This window comes from Panthera onca, chromosome E1, assembly GCF_046562875.1.
Source record: "Panthera onca isolate mPanOnc1 chromosome E1, mPanOnc1 haplotype 2, whole genome shotgun sequence".
In the NCBI taxonomy this organism is placed as follows: Eukaryota; Metazoa; Chordata; class Mammalia; order Carnivora; family Felidae; genus Panthera; species Panthera onca.
Window position 1 is genome coordinate 48,052,995 of NC_138352.1, and position 22,494 is coordinate 48,075,488.

The 22,494-nt window shown below is 42.9% G+C and overlaps 1 long non-coding RNA gene across 1 annotated transcript; it reads right to left on the reverse strand.

Annotated features, from left to right (window-relative positions):
- Window positions 1-808: 808 nt before the first annotated feature.
- Window positions 809-22,142, reverse strand: LOC132687868 (uncharacterized). Its single transcript, XR_009614307.3, has 3 exons — window positions 21,929-22,142; window positions 9,458-9,566; window positions 809-1,150 (listed from the first exon to the last, which is right to left on the reverse strand). It is a non-coding gene; the product is annotated as an uncharacterized LOC132687868 (long non-coding RNA).
- Window positions 22,143-22,494: the final 352 nt, after the last annotated feature.

The window sequence follows — 22,494 nt, forward strand, 5'->3', positions numbered from 1 at the left end:
CGGCGGCCGCTGCTCCCCCGCGCTCCGCGGCCCCGCAGCGCCGGGCTCAGCGCATCCGGCGGCCCATGTGCCGCGGCCCTGACAAGAGTGACGTCAGGGTCCGCACCGCGCGCCGATAGGCGTGCAGGGGCGGGGCCACGCGCGGCCCCGCCCGCCTGCCCCGCCCGCCCCGCCCGCCCCGGCGCCACGTGTTTAGCGTCGTCGCGCGCGCGGATTTTCCAAGGCCATGCGGCGCTGAGCTGCAGTAAAGAGACAGGTGCCAGATCCCTGGATCACCCACCTGGGCTAAGAACCCAACTTTTTCAGGTTAGGAAGAGAAATGAGGAATTTCTTTCAGTAGTTTTCAACCTGAGAACAACGTGGAAAGTTAAACACACACACATACACACACACACACACACACACACACACACACACACACTCACACACACACAGAGCCAGATGTCCAGGCTGCATCCCAGATCAATTAAATCAGACCTCTGGGCTGACATCCAGGCATCATTAGTTTTTAAAGTTCCCCAGGGTGGTTCCAATGAGCAGCAGGTTTGGGAATGACTGGTTTAGACCAAATGGAAGGTAAATACTCTTTTAAATATTTCTCCTGGCCACAGCCAAGCTTAGCACCCTCTTTCTTGCCCTGTTGCCAAAACTACTGAAAAATAATTACGTGCTAGAAGTTCTAATGAGGTACAAAAAGTAGAGTGAAAAGGACAGGGACCAATGTCAAGGGTTTCCCGTGCTCTCAGGAGGACATTCATAAGGATACCCATTTGCTTGGGATTGAATAAGGGCAGAGGAGAGACACGCATACACTGGTGGGATTTCAAGAATATTTGCTGCAGGAGAGTACAGATGACTGTGCCTTGATCGAGTTACAAGGTCCACACAGTAATTAAAATAATTTTGTAAAGTTTTTTTTAAGAAGCGTCTCCGTCTTCATTGCCCTAGCAGCGGCTTCAGCAACTGTGGGTTGGGGCCTGCAAAACTCGTGGTGCTGGAGCGCTGTGCTTGTGTAGAGCCTGGAGCCTTCTTTCTGCGAGGCGTGGAAGTTGGCATCTGGCTTGGAGAGCTCCATGCAGGTAGGCAGGGTCCTCCCCTCCCTTCCTATAACTCCTCACTAAAATCAAGATACCATCATCTGGGGAAGGGTCTGCAGGAAGGAATAGGCACAAAGTAAAGAAAATTTTCTTTTGGAGCGCCTGGGTGGCTCAGTTAAGCATTCAACTTCCGCTCAGGTCATGATCTCACTTTGGTGGGTTAGAGGACCCCCGCCCCATCCGGCTTGGTGCTAACAGCTCAGAGCCTGGAGCCTGCTTGGGATTCTGTGTCTCTACCCCCCCCCCCACACACCCCCCCCGACCCTCCCCTGCTCATTCTCTCTCTCTCCCTCTCTCTCAAAACTAAAAAACATTTTAAAATTTTTTTTAAATTCTTTCAATGAGACACAAAGGCTTTCTTTTGTAAAGGCTGTCTTTGGGTTGAGGTATGGCAGAGTCTTGGAGGTTCTACTTCCCTGAGGCCCCCAGGAGGGAAGTGCAAGAGAAAAGGCACCGGAAACCAGGAGATCAGGAGGGCCATAAATGGGCACAGGATGCCAGAAGTCAAATACCTTCCCCTCTGAGTTGGGCTGTGATCAAGTGACCCCATAGTTCTCTTCACACTAAAATTATAATGAGGGGTGTCTGGGTGGCTCAGTGAAGCAAGTGTCGGACTCTTGATTTCAGCTTAGGTCATGATCTCACGGTTCATGAGATTGACCCCCAGATGGGGGGCTCTGCGCTGACAGTAAAGAGCCTGCTTGGGATTCTCTCTCTCTCTGCCCCTCCCCAACTCATGCTCGCTCTCCCTCTCTCTCTCTCAAAATAAATGAACAAACTTTAGAAAATAACATTATAACGAAGAGGTAACATTCTGAGAAAGCATGGTGATGTTTCAAATTTTAGCCAAATTCCAAAAACAACCAATTTTTAGCTAATACCACATACATTTATTGAATACCAACTGTGTGCCAGAACTGTGCCAGGATTGGGGAGAAAAAGACGTGTAAGACATAATTCTAATGTAACAGGTTATGGACATATGCAGACATTATAATATAGTCTTAAAAGAGCAAAAAAGGATAGATGAAGGTGGCATGGGCACTTATATTAGGAGAGGGATTCTAGAGAAGGTATCTGAACCGAGAATGGAGCTAAAGGTCTTTCCTGAACTTCCCAAATCCCTCAACTCCATTATACAGTGTTTCACAAAAGAAAGGACTCTTCCACTATCATTCAGAGAGGAAGAGGCTATTTCCCTGCCCTCATTCCCCTACCTACCTGTAAACCCATTCATTAACTAGGATAGCCGAGAGCATCCTCTTAGACTGGTTAGAAACAGATTATAGACTGCAGGTGCACAAAAGGATAACAGTCCACTAGCAGTCCTCAGCACATCCAGGATGCTCTACTTGCTCATGGTTCCCTGTACTTCCTCACTTTCCCATGAAACCCCTATCCGTTCAAGTAATCTGGTTTCTCAGAGCGATCTTTTCCTTACCATTGGAGAGAGTCTAATATTGTGGCTTGAAAATTACACTTCTAATTGCAAATGGATATACTGGCATCCTGGTTAATCAACCAGTCTTTTGGGAATTTGGTTCTTTTAATTTTTTAATTTTATTTATTTTTTGTTTATTTATTTTGAGAGAGAGAGAGAGAGAGAGAGCAAGTGGGAGAGGGGCAGAGAGAGAGGGAGAGAGAGAATCCCAAGCAGGCTCGGTGCTGCCAGCACAGATCCTTACACAGGGCCCAAACTCATGAAACTGTGAGATCATGACCTGAGCTGAAACCAAGAGTCGGATGCTCAGCCAACTGAGCAGGTGCCCCATTGGCAAGTTGGTTCTTATAATTCAGTTCCTCTGATCAACTCTGAATATGGCCCACATTGAGGACCAGCCCCTTAGACCAGGATGTGGATGATGCACAGTATTTGTACATTCAGAAATCAGGGATGGGAATAGGAAAAAAGGAACTCCAGAAGAGAATGGCATGGAGAAAGATATGGAGAAGGGAAATTGGCAGCCACAAATTGTGAAAATTTTTTCATTCCTCTTGGGTAAACAAAGTGGAATTGCTGTAACATGGGGTAGAGATATGATTTATTTTTTTTAATGTTTATTTATTTTTGAGAGAGAGAGAAAGAGAGAGAACAGGGGAGAAGGGCAGAGGGGAGAGAGAGAGTGAGTGAATCTTAAGCAGGCTCCATGCTCAGTATGGGATCACGACCTGAGCTGAAATCAAGAATCAACACTCAATCACTCAACACCCACCCCAAGATATGTTTTAATTTATAAGAAACTGCCAAACAGTTTTGTTTGCTGCATTAGGTGAATTCTCCTGCATTGCCAGCAGCAGTTGAGAGTTCAGGTTGCTCTGGAATCTCACCAACATTTGGTGGTGTCAGTTTCTTAAAATTTTAGTCATGTTATGTCTCATTGTGCTTTTAAGTTGAATTCTCCTGATGAAAAATGATGTTAACCACTTTTTCATGTGCTTATTAGTCATTGTATATCTCCCTTTGCAAAGTATCTATTCAAGCTCCTGGCCCATGTTAAAATTGGGGTGTTTGTCTTGTTATTGCTGAATTTCAGGAGTTCTTTATATATTTTGGAATCAAGTTCCCTTGCCAGATATATGTGTTGTGAATATTTTATTCCAATCTGTGGCTTGCCAATTAATGTTTTCACATTGTCTTTCCATGAGCAGAGTTTTGATGAAGTTCAATTTACTGATTTTTTTTTTATGATTATTACTTTCTGTGAACTAAGACACCTTTGACCACCTGGAGTCTTGGAGAGATTTTCCTCTAAAAATTTTATAGTTTAAATCTTTTTCATTTAGGTCTATGCCCCATCTCAAATTCATTTTGTGTATGGTGTTGAAGTAGGGGTTGAGGTTCTTTTTTTATTTGTCTCATGGGGACTTCCAATTGTTCTAACAGCAATTGTTGCAAAGACATTCATTCTCTCCTTTTAATTGATGTGGTGCATTTATATGGCTGTACATTTGTGGGTAGTCAAACCTTGGACTTCAAGGGACAAAATATTCAAAGACAGAATAAATATTATTTGTAAGTTTCCTAGGCTCTGATTGTTATCAAGTAACAGAACAAAGTTCATCAAAGTTCATGGCTAACATGAATGGCTTGCTTTCAGTGGCTCATTTGGTTTGTTACAAGACCTTCTACAAAGTTGTCCACATTAACTTAAATAAAAGCCTGGAGGCAGAAGCAATGGCCAACTTGCTGTTTATGTACATGAACAAATATTGATCTCTTAGATGCTTTTGGTTGCCACTATCAATATTCCAATGCTTTTTTTTAAAAAAAGAAAAAGCCAAAATTAAATCCTTTGTTGGAAAAAGCCAAAAAATTTTATAAAAAGAACACTTGACAAGTCAGTGGAAAACTCTTCAACTGTCTCTTCAAGGAGGGAAGGATAGTAGAGGCTCCTGAGGTGTGAAACTGTTCTAAACATAGGAATGACCGTAGGAGAAAGGTTTCTCAGAATCAACTTCTTAAAAGATGCCAGCACAGCCTGACTCTGCTCTGAAGCTCTGGAAATCAGCCTTCTGCCCAGCCAGTGGTTTCCACCTGTCCAGTCATTTCAGGACTGTGAGTAGTGAGGTTGGGTAAGGAAGCCTTTCTTGTAGCTCAGTGGGTGCAGATGTGAGGCAGCCATCTTGGCACCCGCTCTGCAGGCCTGCAGAAAGAGCTTTGCGGTGTAAGCAGTGTCTGTTTCAGATTCCCAATGGGTGTGAAACCTTGCTGAGCATACAATGCCTGCCACTGTACCCTACCAGGGACTGGGAGCATGGGGTGGATAGAGCCCAACTTTGTGGTTATGAAGGGCTTTATACACCAGCGAGCCAAACCTCTAGATGAACCTGTTTATCTTGTTGCCAGAAAGGGCACTTTGTCCAGGGAATTAATTCAGAAGTAAAAGGCATCACATGGGAGTTCAGCTGAATACACCTAACCCAGCGCGTCCTTCTCCATCCTGAAACCTCTAACCCAGCTAACACACTGAAAAGGAAAATTATATTTCGTTAGCTTAATTTCTGAAGACCCTCAAATTTATTTGCTTGAGACAGGAACATGCAAACCTGAAACAAAAAGACATGTTGGGAATGCTAAGCTCTCCTCCAAAGGATGACTCATGTAAAGGACCATGGCTAGGCTTTCCTACCTCTTCTCTGAGTCCTGTGGTGCTCTAGTAAATCTGAGTGGGAAAGACTAAGACAGGTATAAGAGGCAGGCCAAGGGTGTGTGTTTAAGAATCAGAGGCTTTATGTAAGTGTGATAGGAAGGTAGGAGAAGGAAAACAGTATAGAAGAATATATGTGGCAAAAGGAGAGAAACGAATAACGCAGTTGCCGTGGAATGGTCTGGGGCCATGCATACCTTGGTATTTACCACTATTCCTACTAAAATAATAAAACCAACATCATGATGAGAGAAAGGCACATTTATTGTGTGCTTAACTATGTTCCGGCATAGCATTAAACACTTTGAATAGATTTTATCACTTATTACTCACAAGAGTGGTATAGGGTATGTTAGCATTACTATCCCCATTTTATAGATGAGCAACAGTGAGGCCAGAGAAATTAGCAGCCATGCCGTGGTCCTATGACTAACTAATACATGGAGAGGCTATGAGTCAAAACAGCTCTGCTTAGTTCCAGAGCTTGTGCTCTTAACCTTGATATAGTAAATGCATGGCGGACATCCACCCAATAAACCCACTGGGTTTCCAAATGGTTCAAATTCTGCCTCTGTCCTGTAACCTTGGATAGCCTCTCTGATCTCAACTCTCTTTGTGTGAAATATAAACTAATGCCCATGTTTCCCAGCTCACAGAGTTGCGAGGAAGACTAAATGAGATCACGCATCTGGAGGTGCTTGGTAAATTGCGAAGGCTAAACAAATGTGAGGACTTGTTAATTGGGGCATATTTGCATTTTCTGGAGATGCTCCTACCTGTGAGTCTGCATAGCTGTTGGGCCTGTGATCTTTCTACTTTCCATCCAAACACATGTGTCCTTTTTTCTTCTCCCCTTTTTGTCCCTCTCACCAGGGCAGCCACCTTCTACTGCACCCAGGATCCAAAGAAAATTGAAATTCAGTGGGAAAACAAATTTAGCAATGACCAATTCTAAATAGCCCCTCAACCAGAGTAGGGAAGGCATGCCCATTTCCTTCATCTTCCCAAGGGGTGGGAGGAATAGAAATGTGTGGGTTAATTAACAAATGGAAATTGTTTCAAATGTAGTAAATATAGCTGGAGTTGGAAACAGTTGAGCTATAGAGGCATGGAATCACCATGACTCAGAATTTAGTCTTTAGTTTCTGGATCCAAGGTTGATCAACTTTAGCAAAACTGACATGCCAACCACACTCTAAAATATAATTTTCAAGCTACATATTAGGCTCTTTGAGGTCTACAGAAAAATAAGACTAGCTGCCCTGTGGTGATGAATTTCTTGTGAGGCTAATCTGGTGGAAAGGAAGACTATAAAAGTTCTAGGAGCATGCATGTGCTCATGGACCACATGGAAGCATCCTGCAGACCTGGGGAGAACATGAACAATGGCCTCTCATCATGTAGGGATACAGGACCAGCTTGCCTCCATTCCTTGTGCCTTTATCCCAAGATGAAGATTCTAATTCGTAGACATTGTCAGCATCCCATATGGAGCTCTTGCGTTGGGCAGAGTTTCACATGAGCCATCTCGTAAGTGATTGGCCAACCAAATGCCTATAAATGGGTGTCTTTGTTGGGATATTGGTAATTGGTCCAACTAAAGAGGCCAAGGCAACTGGTTTCTCAGACATATGACACAAATCATATGCGACCAGATTAATCTGGCATGGCTTTCCTTTAGAAAGAAGCTCTGGGCATGTAAGATATGTTTGAACTTTAAGCAATACTTAAAAATTTGTGTCAGCTGGACAGTGTGTTCCCTGCCCTGTAAGGATACTCTCCATGGGAGCTTTTTTGCTGAGCATAGAATCAGAGTGAGGCAAGTGAGTCAGATGGCCTTAATGACATCAGGCAGCGCCAGCCAGGTGCACAGAGCTTTGCTGTGACTTCTTTCCAATTGAGTAACTGAGGGAATGTGGACATTTCCATCATGGAGACTCACAGCCAGGGTGAGAGGAGCAAGAGGAAGCATCCTGAAGGATCTACTCATTATATCTGAGGTATCACATCTGGTGGGTTTTGCAAGTTGCTAGAGGCAGCATTCCTAACTCTTTGAACTCTGCATTTACTGGGCCCCAAGCAAACTATTCCTCATCTGTTAATGATTGGGGGGGGGGGGGAGGGGTGGTCAGGCACAGAACGTTAAGATTGGTGAGCTTTTAGTGGGTCTGCCTTCCTGAGACAATACCCTAGTCTCTTCCTCTCAATGCACCAAACACTAGTGGAGGGCTCTTCTGAGCCCAGTGCTGTGCTGGATGCTGAGGATTAAAGCAAAGAAGTATGGAGTTCCTTGCCATCAGGTGGGGAGACAGGCGCTTAACCAGATATCTATCTCAGTGTCATAGGTATAATTGATGGATAAAAAGGGAGTATGAACAGGGAAGTGATTAACTGTGTTGGAAGGGCTCACAGAAGTCTGCACAGAGGGGCCTCAAGGAAAGTTTTGTAGATAGAAGTAGATCAGGGAGGAGAGGACACAGGCATGGAAGAACACAGTCAGAACTACAGACTGTTCACTTGCTGGAATGCAGAATTGACAGGAGAAAGAATGATCTTTCTTCCAGCACCATTTGCAGAGCTCTGACTAGGCCAGGCATTATGCTACTTGCTTTGCATGTACCATCACCTTCTACTTTCAAAACAACCCTATGACATGGGTATTAATATTTTTTATTGATGAAAATACTTGGTTGTGTCATAAACCAAAATCACACTACCTTGGGCAAATTGGGGGAGTTTGGGAGGCCTTTTCATTGTCTTTTCGTGGTCTCATGCTTCTCTCTTTGTGTTGACTTCATGGTCTCCCCACAAATTGGCCTCTTCTATACGCTGGGGCACAGGATTTCCAGCAGCTCAGGGGTTTCATGTCTTTGTTTCCTCCATTAGAGAGGGACTGACCAGCTCTCTGAGTTTTAGCTCAAGAAATGCAAAAGAAGGGCTCCGATGGACCTAGCTTAGGTCAGCTTCCCATTCTTGGATTAAGTAGCAATGACCTGTAGAGGATGTGAATGTGGGCACTCTAGCTGGGATCAAATGGTTGGAGTGGAGAGGAAGAGCAATTCTCAAGAGGAGGGAATCTTTCATGGGCAAAAATTGCAGACTCCCACTGCATTCTTCATTTTCTAGATGAGGAGATTGAAGCTTGGAGAGGTTGAGCAACATGTTGAGGTCACAGAGCTAATAAGTAGCAGAAAATGGAAACCAATCTAAGTCTTTCTCTGGTTCTCAAACAGAGAGGATTTTGCCCCCTCCCATAGAGTACACCTGGCAATGTCTGGAGATATTTCTATTTGTCAGAACTTTGGGGCTGCTTCAGGGTAGGGCTGCTGCTACAGGCATCTAGGGGGCAGAGTCCAGGGATGCTGCTAAAATTCTACAATGCACAGGACAGCCCCAAACAAGGAGTTAATCTGTATAGTGCTGAGGTTCAGAAGCCTTGGTTTATCTGAATACTGAGCCACCACTAGCCTACAAGTGCTCCCCTCTCCTAAAGGGCCCTGATTGGCCTTTAGCGGATCCCAGGTCTCCTCCTCACACATTTACAGATAACCTGTTGGGGTATCACAACCTCATTCTTAGTGTTTTGATTCCAATGTTTCCCAGTCACAGAGCGGCAACCTTGCTTTCAACGCTGGGTTTAACTTCCACCAACCACCAAAAATGCTAGCTAAATGCAAAACAATGCACAAATTGAACACAGGCCATTTTAAGTATTTTATCAAGACAAAAACTGACAGTCTAATAAAATGCCTTCAAAATATGAGGATTGTATCCTATCACTACAAAGTATAGTTTTTCCAGGGGATGCCTGGGGAGCTCGGTTGCTTGAACTCCGACTTCAGCTCAGGTCATGATCTCTCAGTTTGTGAGTTTGAACCCCACATCAGTTTCTCTGCTGTTAGCATGGAGCCCACTTCAAATCCTCTGTCCCCCTCTCTCTCTGCCCCTCTCTTGCTCCCTCTCTCTCTCTCAAAAATACATAACATTTAAACTTATGTTTAAAAAAAAGAATAGTTTTTCCATGAGGAGAAATGGATTTAACCATATTCCTTCATCCCTCCTGTTATTTTGGCCAAGGATAATAGTGCAATCTGAGGCCACAGGAAGGTTGTTTCAGAGTTGGGGAATTTACCTGTGTTCTGTGCTCTTTTAGGTGATGGTCACAGGAGGAGACAAAGGAGAGGCTTGGGGAAACAAGTTTATTGTACTCACAGGTCCTGGAAACCAGGTGCACCGCACATCATGCAGGGCCACAGGGGGAAGCACCAGTGTCGGTCGGCAGGTAGAAGGGCAGCAGCAACAGGAGAGCCAAGGCCCTGGCCTTTATTGGAGTTGACACAGGAAATGCAAGGTAGGGCAGAGGAAACAGTTTAGGATTAGCTAGTTTGAATAATTCTGGCGGGCTCTAAACTATAGGGGTGGTCCCCAGTTTTCTAGCACCTGACTCTGGGATGATAAAGGAATTTCAGGTTTCCAGGCTGGATAGAGGAGGTATGGCTCTGGATTGGCTAGTCTGCATACCAAAGGCATGTTCCCAGCTGAGTCCTTTGCTACAGTGAAGAAGTGGTTAGCCCTAAGGAGACAGTTTCTCACCCCACCCCAGCCAGAAAAATTTTAAGATGTCAAGCCATAATAATATAGAGAAAATAAAAATATAAGCAATATGAGCTGGCTAGTACAATTTTCTAACTCAACCAAGGAAGCTTAGATGCCACAGTTCTGTAATAGGTCCCAAATATCTGAGAATCTAATTCTCTTTGCAACATAACCCGAATTTTAATCCCTCTTTCCTCCTACCCTCAAATAAACCAAACCCTTCTTTTTGTATTCCCTCCCTCCCCTAATGGTACCAATTTGCTCAATCACCAAGTTAAAAGCTGCAGAATTGACCCTCCTGTCTTCCTCATCCTCCCATCCTCATACTTGCATTTGAGAACAAAATGTAATCCTTAAAATCAAAGCCAGATCCTAACTATTTCTCAGAAATACTCTCTCCCTTCTGTCCTCAATGCCATGGCCTTTGTGAAGACTTTTTTCAGCTCTCCTTTAGAAAATCCCAATGGCCTACTTAACTGCTCTCCTCACACTTTCCCTCTTCATTCCCACCCCAAAATAATCTTCTACTAAAACCATCTCTTGAAAGTACTGATTTGATTTGATTTTTTTCTTGCTTATGAGCCATTGATGTCTCTGAGCTACATGTAGAATGAATCCCAACCTTCTTATCATGCAGTAGACCCATCCCAGTTGAGCACCAATCTCCAGACTCCTGTCAGGCTCCTGCCCAACCCCCTGCCATACACCTATATCGTAGCCCCACCAGCAGGAAGCAGCATGCAGTATACAGGTGGGCAGCTCTTGAACAAGACCACTACTAGAGTTCAAATTCTGGCTCCACCATCTGTTAGTAGAGTGCCTCTGGACAAGTCACCAGGCTTCTTTGTGCTTCAGTTTTCCCAACAGGACGATGAGGACTGCAGCTATCCCAACCTCACAGGCAGGGATTAAGTGCATGAATACACACAAAGAACTTGGACAGGTGCCTGGCACAAAGTAGTAACTCAGTGAACCAGAGTTGTCATGCTTTCACACTTCATGTTTGCATCTGATGTCTCTACCTTCCAGGCTCAGCCTCACTGTCACTCCTTGCTGAAACCTTCCTGATGCCCCCAGAAAAAGTTAGTCCTTTCTTGGGCTCCTGAAACCTGTTTATATGCCCATCTCCTCCACTGTCCCTGGAGGGTGTGGTTCTTTCCTCCTGACATTCATCTCTAAAATACTGTACCCACTATGTAGAAGACACTCAATAACTGATGCATAAATATATAGACTTCATGGAGACAAGACCAAAACATAGAGTCAGCTCCTGGGTCATCTAAAGGTGCTCACTCATCCGTTTTCCCAAGCATTGTTTCCTCTAACTCTCACGTTTCAATTATTCTTATGTGTCTACCTCTGAAGGAGTGAAAAATATCATTTACAGAGTTCAGTAGCTTGGTCCTTCCTCCTTTGCCTGTCAGCTTTTATCCAAAACTGAATGTTAGTTGTGTTTGTTATCAATGCTCCCAGATTCTCCATTACCTCTCCAGCTTGGGTTTCTGTTTACCTGCTGAGACTAAAACCCAGACCATTCAGCTCTTCTTCCTTATTAGTTTCTGCACACACTGATTCAGAAGGTTTCCCGTCCAATGAAACCTGCCACCATGTTCTTACACTTGTGTCTCCAGTTGCTACACAGTCCGTGCTTAAGTAATTATAAGTCTCCAATAACTAGTAATCTGAGTATCTCATACAATTGTCTAATAATCCTATGTTCTTTACTAAGGGAAAGGCAGGCAGCCTATGGGATTTCCTTTTATTCTTTTATTTTTAATTTTTTTAACTTTTATTTATTTTTAGAGACAGATTGTGAGTGGGGGAGGGGCAGAGAGAGAGGGAGACATGAATCTGAAGCAGGATCCAGGCTCTGAGCTGTCAGCACACAGCCCAACACAGGGCTTGAACTCATGAACCTGAGCCAAAGTCGGATACTTAACCAACTGAGCCACCCAGGTGCCCCTCCTTTTTTTCTATCACTAAAAAAAAAAAAAAAAAAAAAAAAAAAAATCTTGAAATATTGGGCTATTTTAGTCCTGGATGACAGAAGCCACACTCAGTTTTTCTTATCAGTAGCTGTCAAATTTACACACCAAAATTTAGAGGAGTTCATTAGGATGCAGAGTCCCAGGCCTGCTGTTAAGGGTTCTCATTCAGTAGTGTGCATTAATGTCTGAGTATCAGCGTTTTTGACAAAGTATATAGTTCCCTAACAAATTACAATAAACTTGGTATCTGAAAACTACAGAAACTTTTATCTCACAGTTTTGGGGGCCAAAAGGCAAAGGTATTGGCAGAGCCCTGGTCCCTCCAAAGGCACTTGTAGAGACGCCTTCCTTGCCTCCTTCAGCTTGTGCAGGCTCCAGGCATTACTTGGCTTGTGGCTACATCTTTCCGATTTCTGCCTTCAGTTTCACATGCTTCTGCCTCTCTTCTTTCTAAATATCCCTCTTCTGGGGCGCCTGGGTGGCTCAGTTGGTTAAGCGGCCGACTTCGGCTCAGGTCATGATCTCGCGGTCCGTGGGTTCGAGCCCCGCGTCGGGCTCTGTGCTGACAGCTCAGAGCCTGGAGCCTGTTTCAGATTCTGTGTCTCCCTCTCTCTGACCCTCCCCCGTTCATGCTCTGTCTCTCTCTGTCTCAAAAATAAACGTTAAAAAAAAAAATTTAAATATCCCTCTTCTTTCTCTTGTAACGACAACAGTCATTGGACTTAAAACCATCCTAAATAGAGGGGGATTTCACCTAGAAAGCCTTAATTTAATCTGCAAAGATCCTATTTCCAAATAAGGTCACATTCACTGGTTAGGACTGGACATCTCTTTCGGGGGATACAAAATTCAACCCACAACACAAAATTATTCTGGATGTATGGAGTTTACAGCATGCTGTACACAACACTGCCCTAGATCCTAGATCAGTTTTAGAGTTTATCTTGACAATAATTCTCATGATACCTAAACAGTTCTACAATAGGAAACTAGTAACCCGAAAGAAATAAGCAATAAAAGAACGAATACTCTCCCCACTGGCTGAGCACATCTTCCTTTGTGCATTGCTATGGTGGTGGAAAGGGAGGGGGAGGAAAAGCAGAGGGGCTACTTCATACTGTGCATGATTTCTCTCTCTCTAAAAGCAAAGTTCTAGGCTCACACATTGCCTCTTCATCCAATGTGCTGAACCTCCTGTTCAAACACGAATATTAAATATGTGAATGAATGACAAACACACAAAAGAATGGAAGTACTTCCTCTTCTTTCAACTTTGTATATTGAACCTTGGGAAAAAAAAAAAATCAAACCTTCCTCCCTGTAATCCTTATCCTGGTTTTCTCCTCCCTGTAGGTTATCAGGATAATTTTACCACTGAGATAAGAATCCTCCTCTTTCTCTTCCTGTGTGTTAGTCACCTTCCCCATCCTGTTTCAAACCAAAGAAGTCTTGAAAACAAAGGATCTACAATAATACCTGCTTTTTCTGCTAAGGTATGGGTATCTTCATTTCATGGCTGCAATCTGCCTTGCTTAACAAGAGTCTCGTCTCCTTTATCACATGTTCACTTCTTGTACACTTAATCCTCCAACTATCAGTTACAAATCCTTTAGCTGGTGCCCCCTCTTTAGATAAGATGCATTTCACCTTTTATACATCCTCAATCCCTTCTCCTCTGTGCAATTTCCAGCTCCTAGAACCTTTCTGGAAGCTGTGACCTTCTTTGACCTTGGGATCAGGGCCAATCACTGGGTTCCATCCCAAAGCTCTGCCTCCCCCTCCTAACTCCATTCTCAGATATTAACCCAGTAGCAAAGTCTGGCCAGAAGTACCTCTTTACTGGTGTTTGCCTCTCCCATCCTTGTACCCCTGCTATTCATTCTCCCCTTAATGAATTCAGTCCATGCAATGGTATGAATGAATCTCATGAATACAATGTGGGTGAAGCCAAAGAGACCAGCCCCCCAAGAGTATTAGAAGCCAGTTCAGTAGTGGTTACCCTTGGGGATGTGTGGGAGGGGGGGACCGACAAATGTTTAACAATTGGATGTCCAAAACAAAGAAAGCCATGTTTTGTAGTATTGGCTGATTTCTTTGGTGTAAATACCTTTATCCTGGCTAATTTCAAGCTACTAATGGGATGTCACTTAATACAGAGTTGGGATGGGATGAGCTTTAGTACATTATGGCCTTTGGGATTTCCACTAGAGAGATACAATAGATGTATGTAACCTTGAGAGCATAAATAATAATAAAATGTAGTAGCATATTTAGGAAGTGGTGACTTTTGAATATTTATTACCTTTTTGTGTGCCAAATGATCTTTCCAGCATCTCACTCACCTACAAATTTGAAAGCCCCAACAGCTGTAGTCACCTGAGAGCACAGGATTAAAATAACTTCAAATGTTCTTGATTTCCACCATCCTCAAACTCTCCTAGTCTAGTCCATATTTATTTAACTTTTCAACAAATATTTAGTGAGCTATATTCCAGACCCTTTTTTTTTTCCTTTTTGGCAGATCTATTGAGGTATAATTAACATACAATAAACTACACATGATTAAGTATGCAATCTGATAAGTTTTGACATCTGTATACACCCATGAAACCATCACCACAATCAAGATAATGAGCACACCCACCCTCCCCAAAATTTCCCTGTGCCCCTTGGTGACCCCTCCCTGCCTTCCTCTATCTCCAGGCCACATTGATCTGCTTTCTGTCAAGATACATTTGTTTGCATTTCCTAGAAGTTCTTGCCTTTGCTTTTAAAGTAACTTACTTAAATGCAAATTTATATAAATTAAAAAAAATAGTGTCCATGTTTAACAACCAGCTCTTAAATTCCTGAAAATTTGATCATCACCATTTGCAAGAGGATGCTAAGAGCACAAGAATGCACAAGACAGTGGGTGCATAAGTGAATGGAACAAGACAGAACAAGACAGGAGGAAAGATCCTGGGCTTGGGGTGATGTTTCATTTCTGAATGCTGGTTAACTAGAGATCTCCATATTGTTAAAAATTTATTGAACCAAACACTTACAATATGTGGACTTTTCTGAATAAATGTTACATTACAATAAGATTTACCCCCAAAAAACACTAAGATTAAAAAAGGATGGGGATATTGGGTCACTTTTCTTCCCTATTTAAAATCCTCCTCTGGCTTTCTGCTCCATTTCAGTTAAAATCTAAGCTCCTTATCACAGTTTTCAAGGCCTGTCCCTCAGATTCTGGTCCCTCGTTGTATCTCCAGCTTCCCTTACTCAGGCCTCGGTTCCTCAGGGGAACCGTTGAGCTGTTCTTTTTTCTCAAAGCTTTTTTTCTGAATACGTTTAAAACTGTGTAATTGTTTGTTTGTTTATGGCCAGGGGCCCCCCACTAAAGTGTACGCTCAGTAAGGCCAGGCATCCTTCACATCTTGCTCGCCCGTGTGACCCAGGCACAATGTCAGGTACCTAGAAGGTGCTCAATAAATATTTAGCGAATGAAGCAGTTAACCCTCAGCTTTCTTGGGGAATGCAGGGAGGCTGTGGCCCCTGGGATGTGTGTGGACATGAGTAATGGGAGCAGAGAAATTGGCCTAATATGCTGATTGTTAAGCACTTTGGGTCATTCCTCACCAGCTGCAGGTTCCACATCCTTCCATTTTCAAATGAGGAGATGGAGCTCAAAGCCAAGGTCATGAGAATTCCCTTCTCCTGACTCCCAGTCAAGAGCTCACACCTCTTTCTCACACCTCAGAAGCTCAGGGCAGGGTGTAGGGTTGTGGGGGCGGGGGCAGGGAGGAGGAGCCTGGGTTTTTAACACACAGAGAGGTGGAAGAGAATCTGGCTTTCTAACTGCCTCTTTCAGCATTCTTGGACAAACAGCCAAATCCCCCAAGCCTCAGTATTCTCATCAATAAAATGGAGATCATTATGACTGTTTATAGGGCTTTTGCAAGAAATGGAGGAAACAACATATATAAAGCACCCACCTCGTTATTAGTATGAGGTAGAAACCCCAGTGGTGGCCTTTTTCATCCTGTAGTGGCAGCGGGAAGAAGAGGTCTCTCCTCACTATTCCATGCCTTTCTTAATCATGGCTCTGACTGTTGCCCAATGTAATTAATGCCCCCGCAGTGGGTTGATATTCACGGGCCTCAACTAAGACAAGAGCTGCTACCATAGCACAGTGTTATCACACCAAGCTTCTGCCGCTGAATGTCTAATGCATCCACTCCTCAGGTGCCCAGAGAAGAGCGAGAACACCCAGGCTTAGATCTGATGACGAGCTGTCCATGACAGTTATAAGGCAAGAAATTAATAATGCTTCCCTTTCCCGAAGAAATGAAACCTTTTAAATGTCAAAAATATAATGAGATATCTCCTGCCATACATGTGTAGTGATGCTACTATCCTCTTAAAAACAACCGTTTCTAATCACAGATATTTGGTTTCCCATTACCATTCAGTCACATGGACCTTACGGCTTTCAGGCATTGAAAGGACGTGCTGAGTCAAGTGGGGGGAAGGGCAATGATCTATTTTTAGTATATACCTGATCCAAACTCTGCACGAGGTGTTAGCCTTCCTATGAGATAGGCAGACTCATCTTCAAATTGAGTTCAGTTTTAAGTGTGAAAGGAAAAGTATCAGTTAGGCAGGATCTACCATGCTGTAATAAAGAGTTTCCAATAGGTTAGAGGTATATTCCTCTCTCACATAACTGTCTGCAAGTAGCCAGCCTAGGATTAGTAAGTGGCTCTCCATCCTCGAAAGGATGCAGCGGAAGGGAGCAAGCATCATGGATTCAGAAATAGAAGCTGGAAGCATCTTTTCTTTTTCTCAAAATTTTAAATGTTTATTTTTGAGAGAGAGAGACACAGAGAGAGAGAAAGAGAGAGAGAGCAAGTGGGGGAGGAGCAGAGACAGAGGGAGACACAGAATCCAAAGCAGGCTGTAGGCTCTGAGCTGTCAGCACAGAGCCCGATGCGGGGCTCGAACTCATGGACCATGAGATCATGACCTGCGCCGAAGTCAGAAGTTTAACCAACTGAGCCACCCAGACAGCCCAAGAAGCATCTTGGAATGATCCATCAGTACCACACATCATTTCTGTTCACATCCCTAAATAGCAATGATTTAAATAATAGAGTATTTCTTTCTCATGTAACAGTCTGAGGGTAAGCAGTCCAAAGCCCTCCAGTGTGTCAGGGACCACATTTCTTGTTATTCCACCACTGCCTGGAATTTTCCATCTTAGACATGGTGGAAGGTAGCTCACCACCATGTGGTTCCATGTGCCAGCCAACAGAACTAGGGGAAATTAGAAGGAAAGGACAATTCAATCAAGAAATTGTTCACGTCATTTCTGCTTGTATCCGACTGGCCAGGATTTGATCCCATGGCCAAAACCGGGAAATGTGCCTAGCTAAAACTGTATAATTTAATTAGTATATGAAGATAGAAGTAACCCTCTTTGTCATACATAGGATGCCATAGCAGAGATTCGTGCAAACCAATGATGGAGTGTGATTCAAGTTTCAGAAGTTATTCTGGATGCCAGAGGAGAGCAGACTAGGAAGACTTGCCCATGAGTGGGAGGAGGGAAACCAGCTGAGAGATAAAGGTAGCCTGGTCTATGGTGGTGGCAGCCGAGGTGATGAGAAGTGATCTGACTCAAGATACATTGAAAATCTATTCTCAAAAACCCTCAGCACGATTTTCTAAGGGGTTAAATGTGCAACATGACAAAGAAGAGTTGAGGATCTCTGGATGAATGGCTTCTTTCAGTCATTCAGGGTTCAGCTCAAACACTTAAGTTGTCCTTGGTCCACTGCCTCGTGGCAGTCATGCTGTCATGTAGGTCTGGTTTTTCTCCTTAAACATAGCTCTATCTGAAATTATGTTGTTTAATTATTTTCTCTCCTCCCACTAAAAGCATGCTCCATGGAGTGAAAACTTTGTTGATCCTGTCCATTTCTCTATTGTTGGCATCTAGAACAATGCCTGGCACATAGTAATACTGAGAATGTCGCTTGGGACACCTGGGTGGTTCAGTCAGTTAAGCGTGTGACTCTTGATTTTGGCTCAGGTCATGATCTCATGATCTTTGTGAGATTGAGCCCTGCATCAGGCTCTGCACTGACAGTGCAGTGAGGAGTCCTGTTTGGGATTCTCTCTCTCTCCCTCTCTCTCTCTCTCTGCCCCTCCCCTGCTCACACTTTCTCTCTCTCAAAATAAATAAACTTTTTTTTTTTTAAAGAAGAGTGGTGGCAGGGCACCTGAGTGGCCCAGTCGGTTGAGTGTCTGACCTCGGCGTGGGTCATGATCTCACAGCTCGTGGGTTCAAGCCCCACATCAGGCTCTGTGCTGACAGCTGGGAGCCTGGAGCCTGCTTTGGATTTTGTGTCTCCCTCTCTCTCTGTCCCTCCCCACCCCCCTCAAAAATAAATAAACATTAAAAAAATTTAAAAGAAGAGTGATGGCTAAAATTTAACTAATATTTGTTGAATGGATAAGTTATGATAGTTGGTGTTTTTGAAAATAACAGAAATAAAAAGAAAAATTAAATGATATAATAAGAAAATGAAATGATGGAAGCCAGAAATCTATACATTAAAGAGTCTACAATGTTCTTTTCAATTTTTAAAGTTTATTTGTTTTGAGAGAGATAGAGAGAGAGAGAGAGAGAGAGAGAGAACATGAGCAGGGGTGGGTGCAGAGAGAGAGGGAAGGAGAGAATCCCAAGAAGGCTCCACACTGTCAGCACAGAGCCCAACATGGGGCCCGAACCCAAGAACTGTGAGATCATGACCTGAGCTGAAACCAAGAGTCGGACACTCAACTGACTGAGCCACCCAGGCACCCCCCTTTTTTTAAAGTTTTTTTTAAGTTTATTTATTTATTTTGAGAGAGAGAGAAAATGTGAGCAGGGGAGGGGCAGAGAGAGAGGGAGAGAGTCTGCAATGTTCTTTTAAAATGATTAAATAGTGACCAGTGCTGTAACATAATCTTTAAGGAGTTGCTATTCCAAAGTTGACAGTCTCCAAGTACCCTAGCAGGAGAGTCAGCTTACTTTAAAAGAAGAAATAATCAGGCTGATCTCAAAACTTCCCTTCAGTCCAATAGATTAAACAAAACAAAGCAAAAACAAAAACAGCAATCTCCAGAGACTTAGGTGGAAAAAATGATGACTCAAGAATTCTAAAAACAATCGAGATGTCATTCAAATATGAAGAACTCTGAGAATATATCATCCATATATCCCTTCTGGAATGAAAAGATACATCATCAGGCCCACTAAGCATGATTAAAATAAAGTGTTTATTAAAGAGAGGATGTTGACATATATAAGGATTATTGGTGAGTACTCAAATATATTAAACATAAATTATTAAATAATTATGGTTATAAAACATGTTACACTTGTGTATAAAAACTTCACAATGTAAAATAATAAAAGAATATTGATGTGGCAGCTTTAACAGATACCAAATTAATAGTGGTTTAAATAAGATAGATGTTTATTCACCACTCCCCCCGCCCCCCATCCAAACAGTCTGACTGCAAACAATCCAAGGCTGATCTGGGATCCATGGAATCAGGAACCAGGTCGTCTCTCTTGTCACTCCCCATTCTCTAGCTGGTGACCCTCTCTGGTTTGGTTGAATATGGCTCACCACCGTGTCCACCGGGTCTATATTCTAGCAGCAAGAGAGGTTAAAAGAGGGAAGATGACCAGAGGGTACACCCACCTCTTCTACTAGTATCCAATTAGTTGGCCACCTAGCAGCAAGGGAGGCTGGGGAATTAGTGCCTAGTGGGGAGGGGGATTACACGTCCACCTAAAACTCCTATTATTATAGAAGAAAGAGAGAAAGATGTGTGTGGGGAAGAGAGAAACCTGAGGATGAAATGAATTAAAATGTCAGGACACCTGCAACACAGTCAGTATCTAGTAACTATCAGGTATTCTTTTTCAATGAAAATAATGATATTTTTTCTTATAAAATGATACATGTTGGTTGGAAAGATTTCAAACAATCTCAAAGACCACACAAAAGAGTATAAAGTTCATTCTGACCCCTACCTTCAGAGATAACCACTGCGAAGATTTCATCCGTATGTGAGCATTTATCAAATCAAATGTTTCTTTGAATCCATCCAAATACATAGTTACCTTTTTTTCTACTGGTCTTTTGTTTGTTTGTTTTGTTCTATTTTGTTTATTTCTGCTCTAATCTTTATTATTTCCGTCTTTCTACTAGTTTTGGGTTTTTGTTTGTTCTTTTCCCAGCTCCTTTAGGTGTAAGGTTAGGAACATGCAGTTATTTTTATAAATGTTTCAACACTTTGAAAAGGACATGTATTCTCTACTCACGGGGTAAATTGTTGGTGTTTATATATGTTATTTAAACAATATTATCTGTTACATCTTTCCGTTATGTTATTTGGTGCAAAAAGATGTATGATAGTTATACTTCATGGTGGTTATACTTCTCCTTGATTTTTATTTATTTATTTATTTATTTTTTTTTTTTTTTTTATTTTTTTTTTTTTTAATTTTTTTTTTTTCAATGTTTTTTATTTATTTTTGGGACAGAGAGAGACAGAGCATGGAAGGGGGAGGGGCAGAGAGAGAGGGAGACACAGAATCGGAAACAGGCTCCAGGCTCTGAGCCATCAGCCCAGAGCCCGACGCGGGGCTCGAACTCACGGACCGCGAGATCGTGACCTGGCTGAAGTCGGAGGCTTAACCGACTGCGCCACCCAGGCGCCCCACTTCTCCTTGATTTTGAATCCCTGATATTAACATCACAACCCTTCCTTCCTTTTTGCTTCCACTTTCCTAGATATCCAGGTTGATACCAGAATTTGCCCCAAGCAAGTTCAGGACTTTAAGAGGTCAATTTATTTTAAAGGCTCAGTTTCCTTCTCCCCTTCCCTCACAACCACCAAGGGACAATTTACAGCCACCTGCTTTTGTACTTTACTAATCTTAGGTTCTGTAAGAATTGAGATCTTGTAAATAGCACTATCTATTTGAATCCAGTTTCACCATATTGAAAAAAATGGTGTTGGGGCGCCTGGGTGGCTCAGTCGGTTGAGCGTCCGACTTCAGCTCAGGTCACGATCTCGCGGTCCGTGAGTTCGAGCCCCGCGTCGGGCTCTGGGTTGATGGCTCAGAGCCTGGAGCCTGCTTCCGATTCTGTGTCTCCCTCTCTCTCTGCCCCTCCCCCGTTCATGCTCTGTCTCAAAAATAAATAAAACGTTAAAAAAAAATTTTTTTTTAAAAAGAAAAAAATGGTGCCGAATTGTAGCAGCAGCTCAACTCCAGGGAGTTTGAGTTTCATGAGAGTTCAAGTAAAGTTTTTCATTCACACCTAAAGTGCAGTTCAAAGGAGGTTTAAGGGTTTCTTTGTATTCCCTGGAGAAGATCACACATACCTTAGTATTTGTACATACTGTGTTTCATCTACAGACAAGCGGCTACTTCTGAGTGGGCATATTCTTATTTACCAGCAGACAAATTAGAGCTGTCTAAATTGAGTCTAATTCCTTTTGAATTCTCTCATTAAGAGAAAACTATGAACAAAAACCAAATCCTCGCTTATCGCACCTATTTTTTTCCCCTAAGAAGATAATAATGATGATGCCAAGAACCACTTGAGGGTGTCTGTTACATGCCAAACACTTCATATACACTATCATTACTCTGATCCTCTCAGGGCAACCCTACCCCATGAGTGTGAGTTCCACCCTGTGCAGGTAAGAGTATTAAAGTTCAGAAGGGGATACAACAAGTTGAGTCACACATGGAGACTAGGTAAGGGTATTAAAGCTCAGAACGGGGGATGTAACAAGTCGAGTTACACATGGAGACTAGGTATGAATACTAAAGCTCAGAAGGGGATACAAGTCAAGCTATACAAGTAGACTAGGTACAAGTACTAAAGCTCAGAAGGGAGTGTAAGAAGTCGAGTTACACACGGAGACTAGGTAAGAGTATTAAAGCTCAGAAGGGGATACAACAAGCCCAGTTACACATGGAGACTAGCCGTGGCACGAGTTGCTAGGGGTTGAACTAGTGCTGTTTGCCCCATGATACCTGCTTATCCCATTGCTCCAAGAGCTGGACTTCTGGAGGAAGCAGGAAGTTGTTTTTCTGTGTTTGAGTTCTCCTTGGATGTTCTTTACTGGCATCCAGTGAGAACAAATTCCATACGCAGCTACAGAGATGCAGATGTGAAGGAGTGGAAGCCTGGAACCTGTTTAATTTACAGTTCAGCAAACAAATACAATTTCCCTGAATCAACCCTCCAGGAGTGTTAATGGAATTGAACCTCTTATTTGAGCGCTGTAATTCCACAATGTACCTCGGTGATATAACAAAGAACACGGATACCAGATATTGTTCTCAATGTATTGCAAGTGCCATACGAAGTTCTGTTGTTGTTTTGAGGACATTCGCTCTGTGGCAAAACATTATATGTAGTTTCAGAAATGATAACTGCATTCAGAATGGCAAAATAGGTAAAATTTTATTAATTACTTAGATTTTTTTCTTATAACCAACTAAAAGTCTATGTAACTTGGGAAAAAAAGAATTGTCCCTCTTGATTGCAGATGCATTTCCATTAACGTGAGCTGTACTTTTAATACAAGGTGTTTTAG